Here is a 10919-nt window from a genome sequence, read left to right on the forward strand (position 1 = left end):
CATTTTTGCTGTCATTTCCTTCCCTCAATCCCTATCACTGTTATTTCTATGTTTCTGTTTTCTCCACTGTTCCCAGAACATATATCTATACACACACATGCACATGTATGTATATATATATATATGTATGTATGTATGTACACACCTATACATATATGTGTATATATATATGTATATATATATGTATATAAAATGTATGTATGCATAAACACACATGTTCTTGGAGTACTGACCAAGATTAGTGAGCAGATAGCAGTGGGAACTACAACTATCTTCAATACCTCAAACACCTCTTCCTTGACCCTATTTGCAAATCTAGGATCCATGAACCTTTGACTTCCATGGAACTATGGTGGGGGAAGAGAGGTAGTTTCTTTTTTTTTTTTAATTTTTTTTTAATTATTATTTTTAGGCAATTGGGGTTAAGTGACTTGCCCAGGGTCATGCAGCTAGTAAGTGTCAAGTGTTTGGTCTGAGGCCGGATTTGAACTCAGGTCCTCCTGACTTCAGGGCCGGTGCTCTTTCCACGGTGCCACCTAGCTGCCCCAAGAGGTAGTTTCTATAGGCATAAACTGAGCCCATCACAGCAATGAAGGAGGTACCCGGGAAAGATCTGTGTCAATTCCCATCTTTACATTTGAAATATTTGGTTAAAAGGACTTGGCCCCAGTGCTGTGTATTCCTACTTTGTTCTTTCATGTTTAGAAAAGCTGTAAGAATTATGTGTCTGCTTGGCAACATAGAACTATTAATATTAATTATTATTATTATTGCCATTAATGATAGCACTTTCTTTTTTATAGGTAGTCCGTGTCTGAAAGCCTCTAGCTACCTAACAAAACAAAATTGAAAAAAACCCACAACCCACGCAATCACTAGCAACCTTCTGCTAGGATATGTTGGTTACTAAATCAACAAATCATGTTGTATTCATGTAGTTTTATTTTTGAATAAACCACAATGTTTTTGGAAATCCCTAAAGTTTTTTTCCTCCTAATCATAGTCAATAGTCCCTCTTCTGGTGCCATATTGGATTTTCTCATATCTTTGTCCTGTCTCTTCAAGAAAGCTGTGTCATAAGGCTTAAAATAATAGCATATAGATAGTTACTTTGGCAGTGGTCTTATATAAACAGATGGACACAGCTGATAACATTAACGACTTTACATGTCATCTCATTTTTCCAGTACTCTTGCTTCCCTGAAAATTATATCTGTTTGATATCTCTTAACCCATGGCAACCACTTACACAGCTGTACTCAGTGTTGTTTGTGAGATTGTCAGTTGCTTTTTCTACATCATCCTGTTCTATTTTGGTTGTGGTATGGACTTTGAGCTATGTTTGATTGAGCTGCTACATCTAACAAGCCAGGAATGGAAGCTTGTAAAAAAGACAGCCACTTGGGAGATACAGCCTTAACATGTGTGTGGGCAGGAAAGGAAATTTGCTGACTTGTTCAGTAACACAGCCATTATAAGAAGGACAAAGTCAGGCAGGTTTTTGGTATCGATGAGTTGAATTTTGAAAGCATGAATTATTTCCCTTAAAAACACATATACAAAGTCAATCATAAAGCAGAAAGTGTTAGATTTAGAATAGATCTTGGGGACTATCTGGTCCAACTTGCTCGTTTAGTATTTGAGGAAACTGAGGTCCAGCAAAGTATAACATAATATAGAGGCAAAGGATAAAATGCCCAGATTTTATGACAGCAAATTAGTGTCTTCAGAATGACAATGAATTACAATAACTTTCCAATAATTTGCCTCAAAATCAAACCATTTTTAACCACAATTTTCTGGATATATCAGATAAAAACATTGTTTTGGCCTCAATGTCTAGCAAAATAATTTAGTTTATATAACTTTTCATGTGTAGACATGGTCACATGGTTCTGTTCTTACACCAATTTACTATGGGCCATATGTAGAAATTAAGCTATGTATTTACACACAGGTACATATATCAGTTTGCAAAAAGACTGTTCCAAAATCAGAAAACCATCATGGGGTCATTCAAAAACCAAATGAAATACCAGAAAAGTTTGTAAGAGAACTATTAGCTATAGGAATATATAGTTACCTAAAATTATGAGTATAAAAAATGAAAATCCCTTCTATAGGAAGTGTTTCTCAATCCCTCTAGATTCTAGTGACATCCCTTTGTTGATTATTTCATTTTTATTATTTATTCTGTACATAGCCTGTTTGTACATAGTTATTTGCATGTTATTTCTCCCATTAGACTATGAGCTCCTTGAGGACAGAGTCTGTCTTTTACCTTTCTTTATATCCCTGGTGCTTAGCACAGCGCCTAGTATATGGTAGGTGTTTGAGAAATACTTGTTGAATCATTGGTCATTAGAAGGTCATTGTGAAGAATTTAGGATTTGAAAATTTATCTGTAATTAGGAATTAAGAAAACAAAGACAGTTAACAGAACTGGAGCCTATTTCCTAAGTGTTTTTTTTAAATCCTTTTTGTCTTAAAGCAGATCCAACAATACTAATGATTCTGAATGATCTTAATAGAGCATGCCCCCAAAATCTTTGTGCAGTTTTAAGTTTGTTGTACTAAGATTTTTGTTACATTCTGCATTTCTCCATATTTGGTGAAAGCTAGCTTCTGTAGATAGACCAGAAAACAAGGTTCATAAGGGTTTCAACTGTTTCATTTTTGTCCTTATATTCCAGTACTTAGCACACAGCCTGGCACATAGTAGGCACTTCGCAGATGATTGTTGACTGAAACAAATTTCTCTGTGCTTCTGATTTCCCATTTTCAAAACTGAACTACATGTACTATAAATTACTTTTCAACTAAATAAAAACCCTCAGCTGCTATTTCATATGGTTCAAGCTGTAGTATGATTAGCTTCTCCATGAATGGGCAGATGGACTCCAGCATATATATTAATAATAAGAAGAATAGCTAGCATTTATATAGCTCCTACTAAGTAACATTCACTGTGCTAAGCATTTTACAAATATTACCAGTATTGGCTCATTTGATTCTCGCAACAACTCTGAGAAGTAGGTACTATTATTATCCCCATTTTACAGTTGAGGGAACTAAGGCAAATAGAAGTAAAGTGTTTTGCCCAGGGTCATACAACTAGAAACTCATGTTTTCCTGACTTCAGGTCCAGCAATTTCATCAGTGTGTCACTTGTTTACCTATGTATCAGAGATGGTACCTGAACCCAGGCCTTCCTGATTTTGTCTCCAATAGGTCAACATTTATCCTAAGCTCTCTACCCACTTGGTCAACATTTAGATGGGAAAATCAATTGAAAAATTTATGAAAAATCAAATCCATTTTCATTTCTGACAAGTACTAATGATCCTAGTACAGGAACCTCCAATAGGTTGTGATCTACTGCCCATCTGACCTCAAAGCTTCACCTGGAATTGCCAGAGAGCAGAGGAGGTGGTTACCTAGAAGCCAGCGGGTGGGCATGCTGTATCTTCAGCATTCCCACTTCCATCATCCCCAAGTGGTAAGTAGAGGCCTGTAGAAAAGTCATGGGTGGTTCTCTGTTAAGCAAAGATGCTTGATCCCTGCTCCAGTTAATCATCAGAACCTTGGCAAAGTTAGTGCTTTGACGTAAACAGAATCATAATAACAACTGTACCAATTGTTCTTTCTGACTGACAATCTAAATTCTAATTTGTTTGTGATTTTATACACGGAAGTAGATTTACAATCACACTTTTTGTGACATGAGGCTTTATAGTTAATGTACAGTATTGTGAATCCAGGGAAGGGTCAACACAATGGCAGTTATGAAAGCCTGTGCTACGATTCCAGGTGCAGCAGAACTCACTTCATTGAGTGTGCAGCTCACCCTTCTCTGTGTGTACTCAGTGTTACATACCCGACTGAAAAAGGGATTGTTACTGATGAGAAACCTGCCTGGTTTTCTATTCAAAAGATTAGGCCTACGTGGAAGGCTGCCAAATGGGGATTATGGTCAAAGTCAAGTGAAGAAGTTCTCAGAAATCCATTAGGGAGATGGAAGGTTCCTGAGTGAAGATTTGCTCTGTTTGGACCTTTTTGTTCACACAAAAGTATTGCCCATTCATTTGCCTTTAAATAAAGATGAGACAGAAACAGAGAGGCAGAGACAGACTGAGAGACAGACACTGAGAGAGACAGAGAGGGAGGAGAGAGAAGAAGAAAGAGGAGGAGGAAAAGAAGATCATAGGATTTAGAGGAAGAAGAGACCTTATAGATTATCTAGTCTTCTCTGCTTATTTTACAGTTGGAGAAATGGAGGGCACAGGGACGTGAAATGACTTGCCCTAGATCACACAGGTAGTAAGTATTATAAGCTGGACTCAAACCCAGGCCCTTTTACTTCAGATCCACTAGGCAGCACTACCTGGATATCAATGCCTTGTTAATTCAGTGTGTGCTGGAGCCAGCTGGGACCAGCTCCTGAGATCTGATTGTTAAAATTTTTCAGTGTGAGCATTTATGCTTTGGAAATCACAAATGCTACAGACCAAGGCTTGGTGTATTGTTCTGTTGATTGTCTAGACCTAAGAATGTGATGGAGGAAATGTAACTAATGAGATTAAACTTCATGGTGTGTTCTGGGTACATTTTTTCCTGGAGAGTCAGTTGTTAAACATTTACCAGCATATCCCTTTGGGCTGGGAAGAAGAGAAGAAAAATGGATAATAGACAAAATTGGAGTTAAACAATAGTCATTTTCTATTATTGGTTATCATTGTCTCATCTTCCTCTAATGTAAGTCGCCTCTCCTTTCTCTGAACTCTCAAATCTACTTTCGCCAAAACTAGGGTACACATGTCAGACGAGCTCTGACTTTGGTCTCTTTATCTATAGCAAACTCTATGATGGAATGACTGCTTCCCCTTAACGTTTCAATCCTTTTTACCCAGGAATCAGTGCTTCTTTCTTGTTAAGACTCAGATCAGATGTTTCTTCCCCATAGATTGTTGTTGTTTATTCTCGAAGAGGACCAATGACATCAGAAGGGTGATGTCTTGACTTGTGAGTGAATTGGATTTAAGTGAGGCAGAGCTGTGCAAAGTTGTCAGCCTCACTCTCTCCTCCAGAGTCATTGGAGTCCAGTGGCAAGACAGGTCAGGACTGCTGGCGATGGCCCCAGTTGCAGCAGGAGACCTTGGCCTTTTTAAGCTAAGTAAGGCCTTTCCCAGGTCTCAGTTTATCTGAGATAATCCTTATTCAGTGATTAAAGGCTAGGTAAGAATTGAGGCAAAAGATGGCCTAGTTTGCCTTCACAAAGGAATCAGTCTGGGAGGGGAAGACCCTTAGAGTTTCTGGCCAGAAGAGAAACAATTGCTATTTACATTTGCTCTGAGTCATCAAAATCCAAAAAAGGGAGGGAGGGAGGAAACACACATTTGTTAAGCACATATTACACAGCAGGCACTGCGCTAAATGCTTTAAAGCATCATTTTAGAAGAAGGATGTCCAGCCTCAGACACATAACACTTACTAGCTGTGTGACCCTGGGCAAGTCACTTAACCCCATTGCCTAGACAAAAAAAAAAAGATGAAATTATCACCAAGGCAACTCATTGAATGATTAGGAGGCAGCTGGATGGTACAGTGAAGTGAGTGTTGGGCTTGGAGTCAAGGACACCTGAGTTCAAATGTATCCTCTTATACTTACTAGCTGTGTGACCCTAGGAAAGTCACTTGACCTCTATTTGTCTCAGTTCATCATTTGTAAAATGGTGATAATAATAGTACCTAGGGGCAGCTAGGTGGTGCAGTGGACACAGCACCAGCCCTGGAGTCAGGAGAACCTGAGTTCAATTCCATCCTCAGACACTTGACACTTACTAGCTGTGTGACCCTGGGCAAGTCACTTAACCCCAATTGTCTCACAAAAAAACCAAAAAAGATAATAATAGTACCTACCTCCCAGGGTTGTTATAAAGACCAAATGAAATAATATTGATAAGGTACATTGCAAACCTTAAAGTGCTATAGTAAATTCTAGTAGTTATTATAGCTATTATAAGCTGCTCTGCTGTTGGCAGAGAAAAAACCCAACATACTTTCCCCATCTAATTCAAGATTTCCTCACATGAGTGTAGCTTCTTAATATACAATGCTCTCTCCTTTGCCCCTACTTATCCCTTTTGAAGTCCAGAACCACATATCAGCTACACATATCATTCCTAACAAGTCTCATTGACATGTATGGGCTCAAAGTTAATAACAATAGCTAACATTTATATAGCACTTACTATGTGCTAGGCACTGTGCTAAGCACTTTACAATCAGTTACCTTATTAGATTCTCACAACAACCTAGGAAATAAATGCTATTATTATTCCCACTTTACAGATGAGGAAACTGAGGCAAACAGAGGTTAATTGACTTGCCCAGGGTCACACAGCCAGTAAGTACCTGAGGTGAGAGTTATACTCAGGTCTTCCTGACTATAGACCCAGTGCTGTGTTGACTGTGCCACCTAGCTGCCTTTCAACAGGCTTTCTAGTACACCTTACATGTTTCCTGAGCTTTCTATACAAGGTGTCTTAAAAGACTCAGGGCACTTTTAAGCTTTAATAACTTCAGAAGTGTAATTGTGACAAACTTCCAAAAGAAATGGAAAGGTTAATTAAAAATTAAAAAAAAAACCCTGATGTTTCTTATTGAAATTCAGTATACTCACAATATCTCTCCAGTCAATTTTTGAACAATTTTTCCTCAGTTGCTGCTCAGTGATTGAAAGGATTTACAATCTTAGTCTTAATATCATCCCCAAAATAAGGTTTTGATGAGAACATGACACTTTTGACTTGACCCCACAAGAGAAAGTCTATGTAGATGTATTGGGTGTCTGAGATGGCCAAGCAAGAGAATTGTCTTTTCCCATCAACTGGTCTGAGAAAGTATCGTACAGAAGCTGGCTATATGTAATGCATAATGACAGGGTGCCCCACCTTATTAAAATTTAAGTGAAAAATGTATTATTCAAAATACACATAGCTAAATGAGTATAAAGGAAGTTAAAATAAACTTTCAAGTAATGCTTTTTAAAAGGTGGTTACATTTATACTTCTAAAGTTGTTAAATCTTAAAACTTCGTTAAGGTTTTTGGGAGACTGCATTTTTTTTTTTTAATAAAAAGACACCTGAAGCCATGAATTGATTGCTGACTTCTTTCTTGGATTTGTCTACCAAGAATTTCTGGCTTCTTGATTATTGTTGCACTGCTTTCTACATAGTAACCACCCTCTGTACAGGCTACCTTGGAGATATTGCAAGTTTGGTTCCAGACCACTGCAATAAAGCAAATATCATAATAAACCAAGTCATATGAATTTTTTTGGTTTCCCAGTGCATATAAAAGTTATGTTTACATGTACTACCAGAGGTGGGGAACCTATGGCCTTGAAGCCACATGTGGCCATCTAAGTCTGAAGGGTAGCACTTGAGGACCTAGAGGGCCACATGTGGCTTCGAGGCCGTAGGTTCCCCACCCCTGCATACTCTAGTCTATTAAGTGTGCAATAGTGTTATGTCTAGAAGAACAATGTATACACCTTAGTTGAAAATACTTTATTATATTGCTAAAAAATGCTAACCACCATCTGAGACTTCAGTGAGTTGTAATCTGTTTGTGGAAGGGTCTTGCCTCAATGTTAATGGCTGCTAACTAGTCAGGGTAGTGGTTGCTGAAGGCTGGGGTGGCTCAGGCAATTTCTTAAAATGTGATGCCAAAGAAGTTTGCTACATTGATTGGGAGGCCATTGTAGGATTGTTAATTGGCCTAATTTCAATATTGTCCTGTCTCAGAGAATAGGGAGGCCTGAGGAGAGGGAGAGAGATATGGATCAGTAAGGACACACAACATTTATTTAGTTTGTTGTCTTCTATGGCCATAGTTCATGGTGCCCCAAAACAATTAAACTAGTAACACCAAAAATCACAGATCCCCATAACAGATATAAATAATAATGAAAATGTTTGAAATATTATGAGAATTACCAAACTGTGACACAGAGACGTCGTGTGAGCATATGCTGTTGGAAAAATGGCACTGACAGATTTGCTCGATGCAGGGTTGCCACAAACCTTCAATTTGTAAAAAATACAATATCTGTGAAGCACAATAAAGTGAAGTGCAATACAATTAACTACACCTGTAGTACCTACCTCATTGAAAATGGATAATTTCTCCTTCCAATTTCCTTTTCAGTTGAAAGCCATTTTGGTTAGATTTTTAAAATTCAAGGGAAAGCATTCTTACTTGTTCCTGTTACGTATATTCTATCCCTAACTAGAAACCTATTGATCCTATAGTTTAAGACACCATTTAAATGTTAAAAGGGTGAAGGTGGAAATCACTCCATCTTGTCACTCTCTGACTGCAACCCCAAGCAGCCCTTGGGGTGGGCACCTCTACCCCCCTTCTCTTTGCAGAAAAAGGAGGCAAAAGGTGCCATCCTGAAGTAGATTGTGTGGCATTCTCTCTTGAAGTCAGTGTGTGTGTTTGTGTGTGTGTGTGTGTGTGTGTGTGTGTGTGTGTGTGTGTGTACATCTGTTCATATTTGCATTTTTTAGTATCGATTTGAGTTGAGCCATATAAACAAGCTATTTGGGAGGGGTAGGATAAAGAAAACTCAAAGCCAAACTGGCTGAAATGATTCCTCTAATTGCTCATTTTACTTCTGAACTACCACATTTCTCATTGCTTTCTGCCTTTAGATTGAAAGCAGTGTACAGCTGTTCAAAATTCAGTCTAGGGGACAGACTGTGAAATAAGGCTGGAAGACACATGCACGAAGTCCATCCTCTGTATTCACGAAACAAGGGCGCCAGATGTGGTGCTCTAACAATCTCCATCTTTGTGGATGAGAAACTAAAGGACTGTATAAACAAACTGCCTGTGAAAACCAATTCACCATTTCCCATCAGAGATAATGAATTCTCCAACAGGCTCCTGTTTAGAAAAGTAAGATATGAGTTTGCATTACAACGCCTAGACATCAGGGTCATCCCTAAGCAAAGTTATTAAGCAGGTGAGGCTTATCTTTGGTGCTGCCTCTTCTTTTGTTTGATATTTTCTTCCCTCCTATGCCCTTCCTCCAGGTGCCCCCAGTTTTTATGCTGATACTAAGATTTTAGTGGCAATTTGCCGTCCCCCCTCCCCTCAAGAAGCCTTTCCATTTTAATTGAGGTTAGGCAGTTCATAACTCAAAGGAATGAATCATTATAGTAATTGGGTGGAGGAGATAATTGGGGTGGGTATCTAGAGCCAGATGGAATTTTGCAGTCATCTAATTCACCCCCTTCCATTATTTGATAGATGAAGATACTGAAGTTCAGAGAAGTAAAGAAATTTGCCCAAGTTCACATAGATATTAAGTGGTAGAACTGAGATTGAAATTCATGTCCTGGGACTTTTCAAAGTACAGTGCTCTAAGTGCAACACACTTCCCACTACATCATGCTTGGTCTTCTCTACCAAGTCACGCCATGTAGATTGTTACCTATCTTGTCAACCCACAAGGTTAGCACTAACTGCTCTTACCCTGGGTTCTGTCTACCTGACTGGTGAGAGGTCACCATCTCTAGGTGTCCTCAGCCCCACCGCAATGTATGTCTTCCTGACATGATGCTATGTTCCAGACCTTTCCTCTGATCTTCACACTCTATCTCCTGCCTGAGGTCCTGTGCTCCTAATTGGTGAATGCTCACTCTGTCAAAGCATCCTGAGACCAAACTACAATGGACTCAAACAATTGTCCTGCCAGGTAGGAGTGTAACCAACTCCATCATTTCCTGACCCCACTTTCCACTTCTTGCTGGGATCAATACTATCATTCTTGAGAAGACTATAAATCAATTGCCTATTGATTCCATTCATCATCCTTGCAACTATCCACTGTCCCTGGCCACTAGACCCCTCTTCCTCTATTAAATGGAAAGTCTTTGGTATCTTTGCCCTCAATATTTAGTACAATACCTGGCACTCTTTAAGATGCCACAAATGCATTCACATTCGTTCACTTAATAGGAGACTTATAGTTGCAGGAACATCAAGAATTGATTTATCTATACAGAATTTAGCCATTCACTTGATCTATTACCAAATATTACACACTTGACAGTGGGTTCATTTTATGAGGCCTTCAGAGCTGAACTGTATGGAAAAGATTGAACTGATATGCTACTTGGATAATATGAAAGATTAATGAAAAACTACAGCTAAACATCTGTAAACTTGACACATGAAGATAGCAAATCCTTCAATGAGTCTTCACTAACCCTAAGAGGGACCAAAAAGACCAAGACCTCTTTTATACAAACCAATTTTTATGTCATTTACTTGTTTTATTATATGAGGACAGCCTTAGTAATAACTTAAACAGAAGCCTTTATCTGAAATTCTCAAGTACAGAATTCTACTTTGGAAACTATTTGTATCTGGACTAAAAGATGTGCCTTTGATAACAATGACCCTAAGACGCACTAGGCCAAAACATGGCCAATGATTTCTGCAGTTAGAGCAATTAATACAAAACGTGCCCTGCACAAGTAGCATAAAATAAAAAATAAACCCCAGGCCCACAGCAAGAAATGTGTCCTGGATAGGGGGAAAGGGGTGGGAGGCTGGCATGGTGCATTGGGTCATTAGGCTAGGAAAGCTCTTGGCTTGGGTGAAATGTTCACATGCCACCTGGCAGCTGCCTTGTTTTAACTAGTTACTCTTGCTAACTTGGTCCAGAGCTTATCTGTTTCTAAACTGCTAAAGATTGCAGTCCTCTAAGTGCTACAAATGGCCCCTAACTATCTGGGAGGGACCTTGGAGGTCAGCTAGTCCACGTCCATCATTCTGTAGGCGAGAAAACTGAGGCCTAGAGAGGTAATATGACTTACTCAGGGTCACACAGATAGTAGAT

This window comes from Phascolarctos cinereus, unplaced genomic scaffold, assembly GCF_003287225.1.
Source record: "Phascolarctos cinereus isolate Bilbo 61053 unplaced genomic scaffold, phaCin_HiC Scaffold_726;HRSCAF=1367, whole genome shotgun sequence".
Classification (NCBI taxonomy): Eukaryota; Metazoa; Chordata; class Mammalia; order Diprotodontia; family Phascolarctidae; genus Phascolarctos; species Phascolarctos cinereus.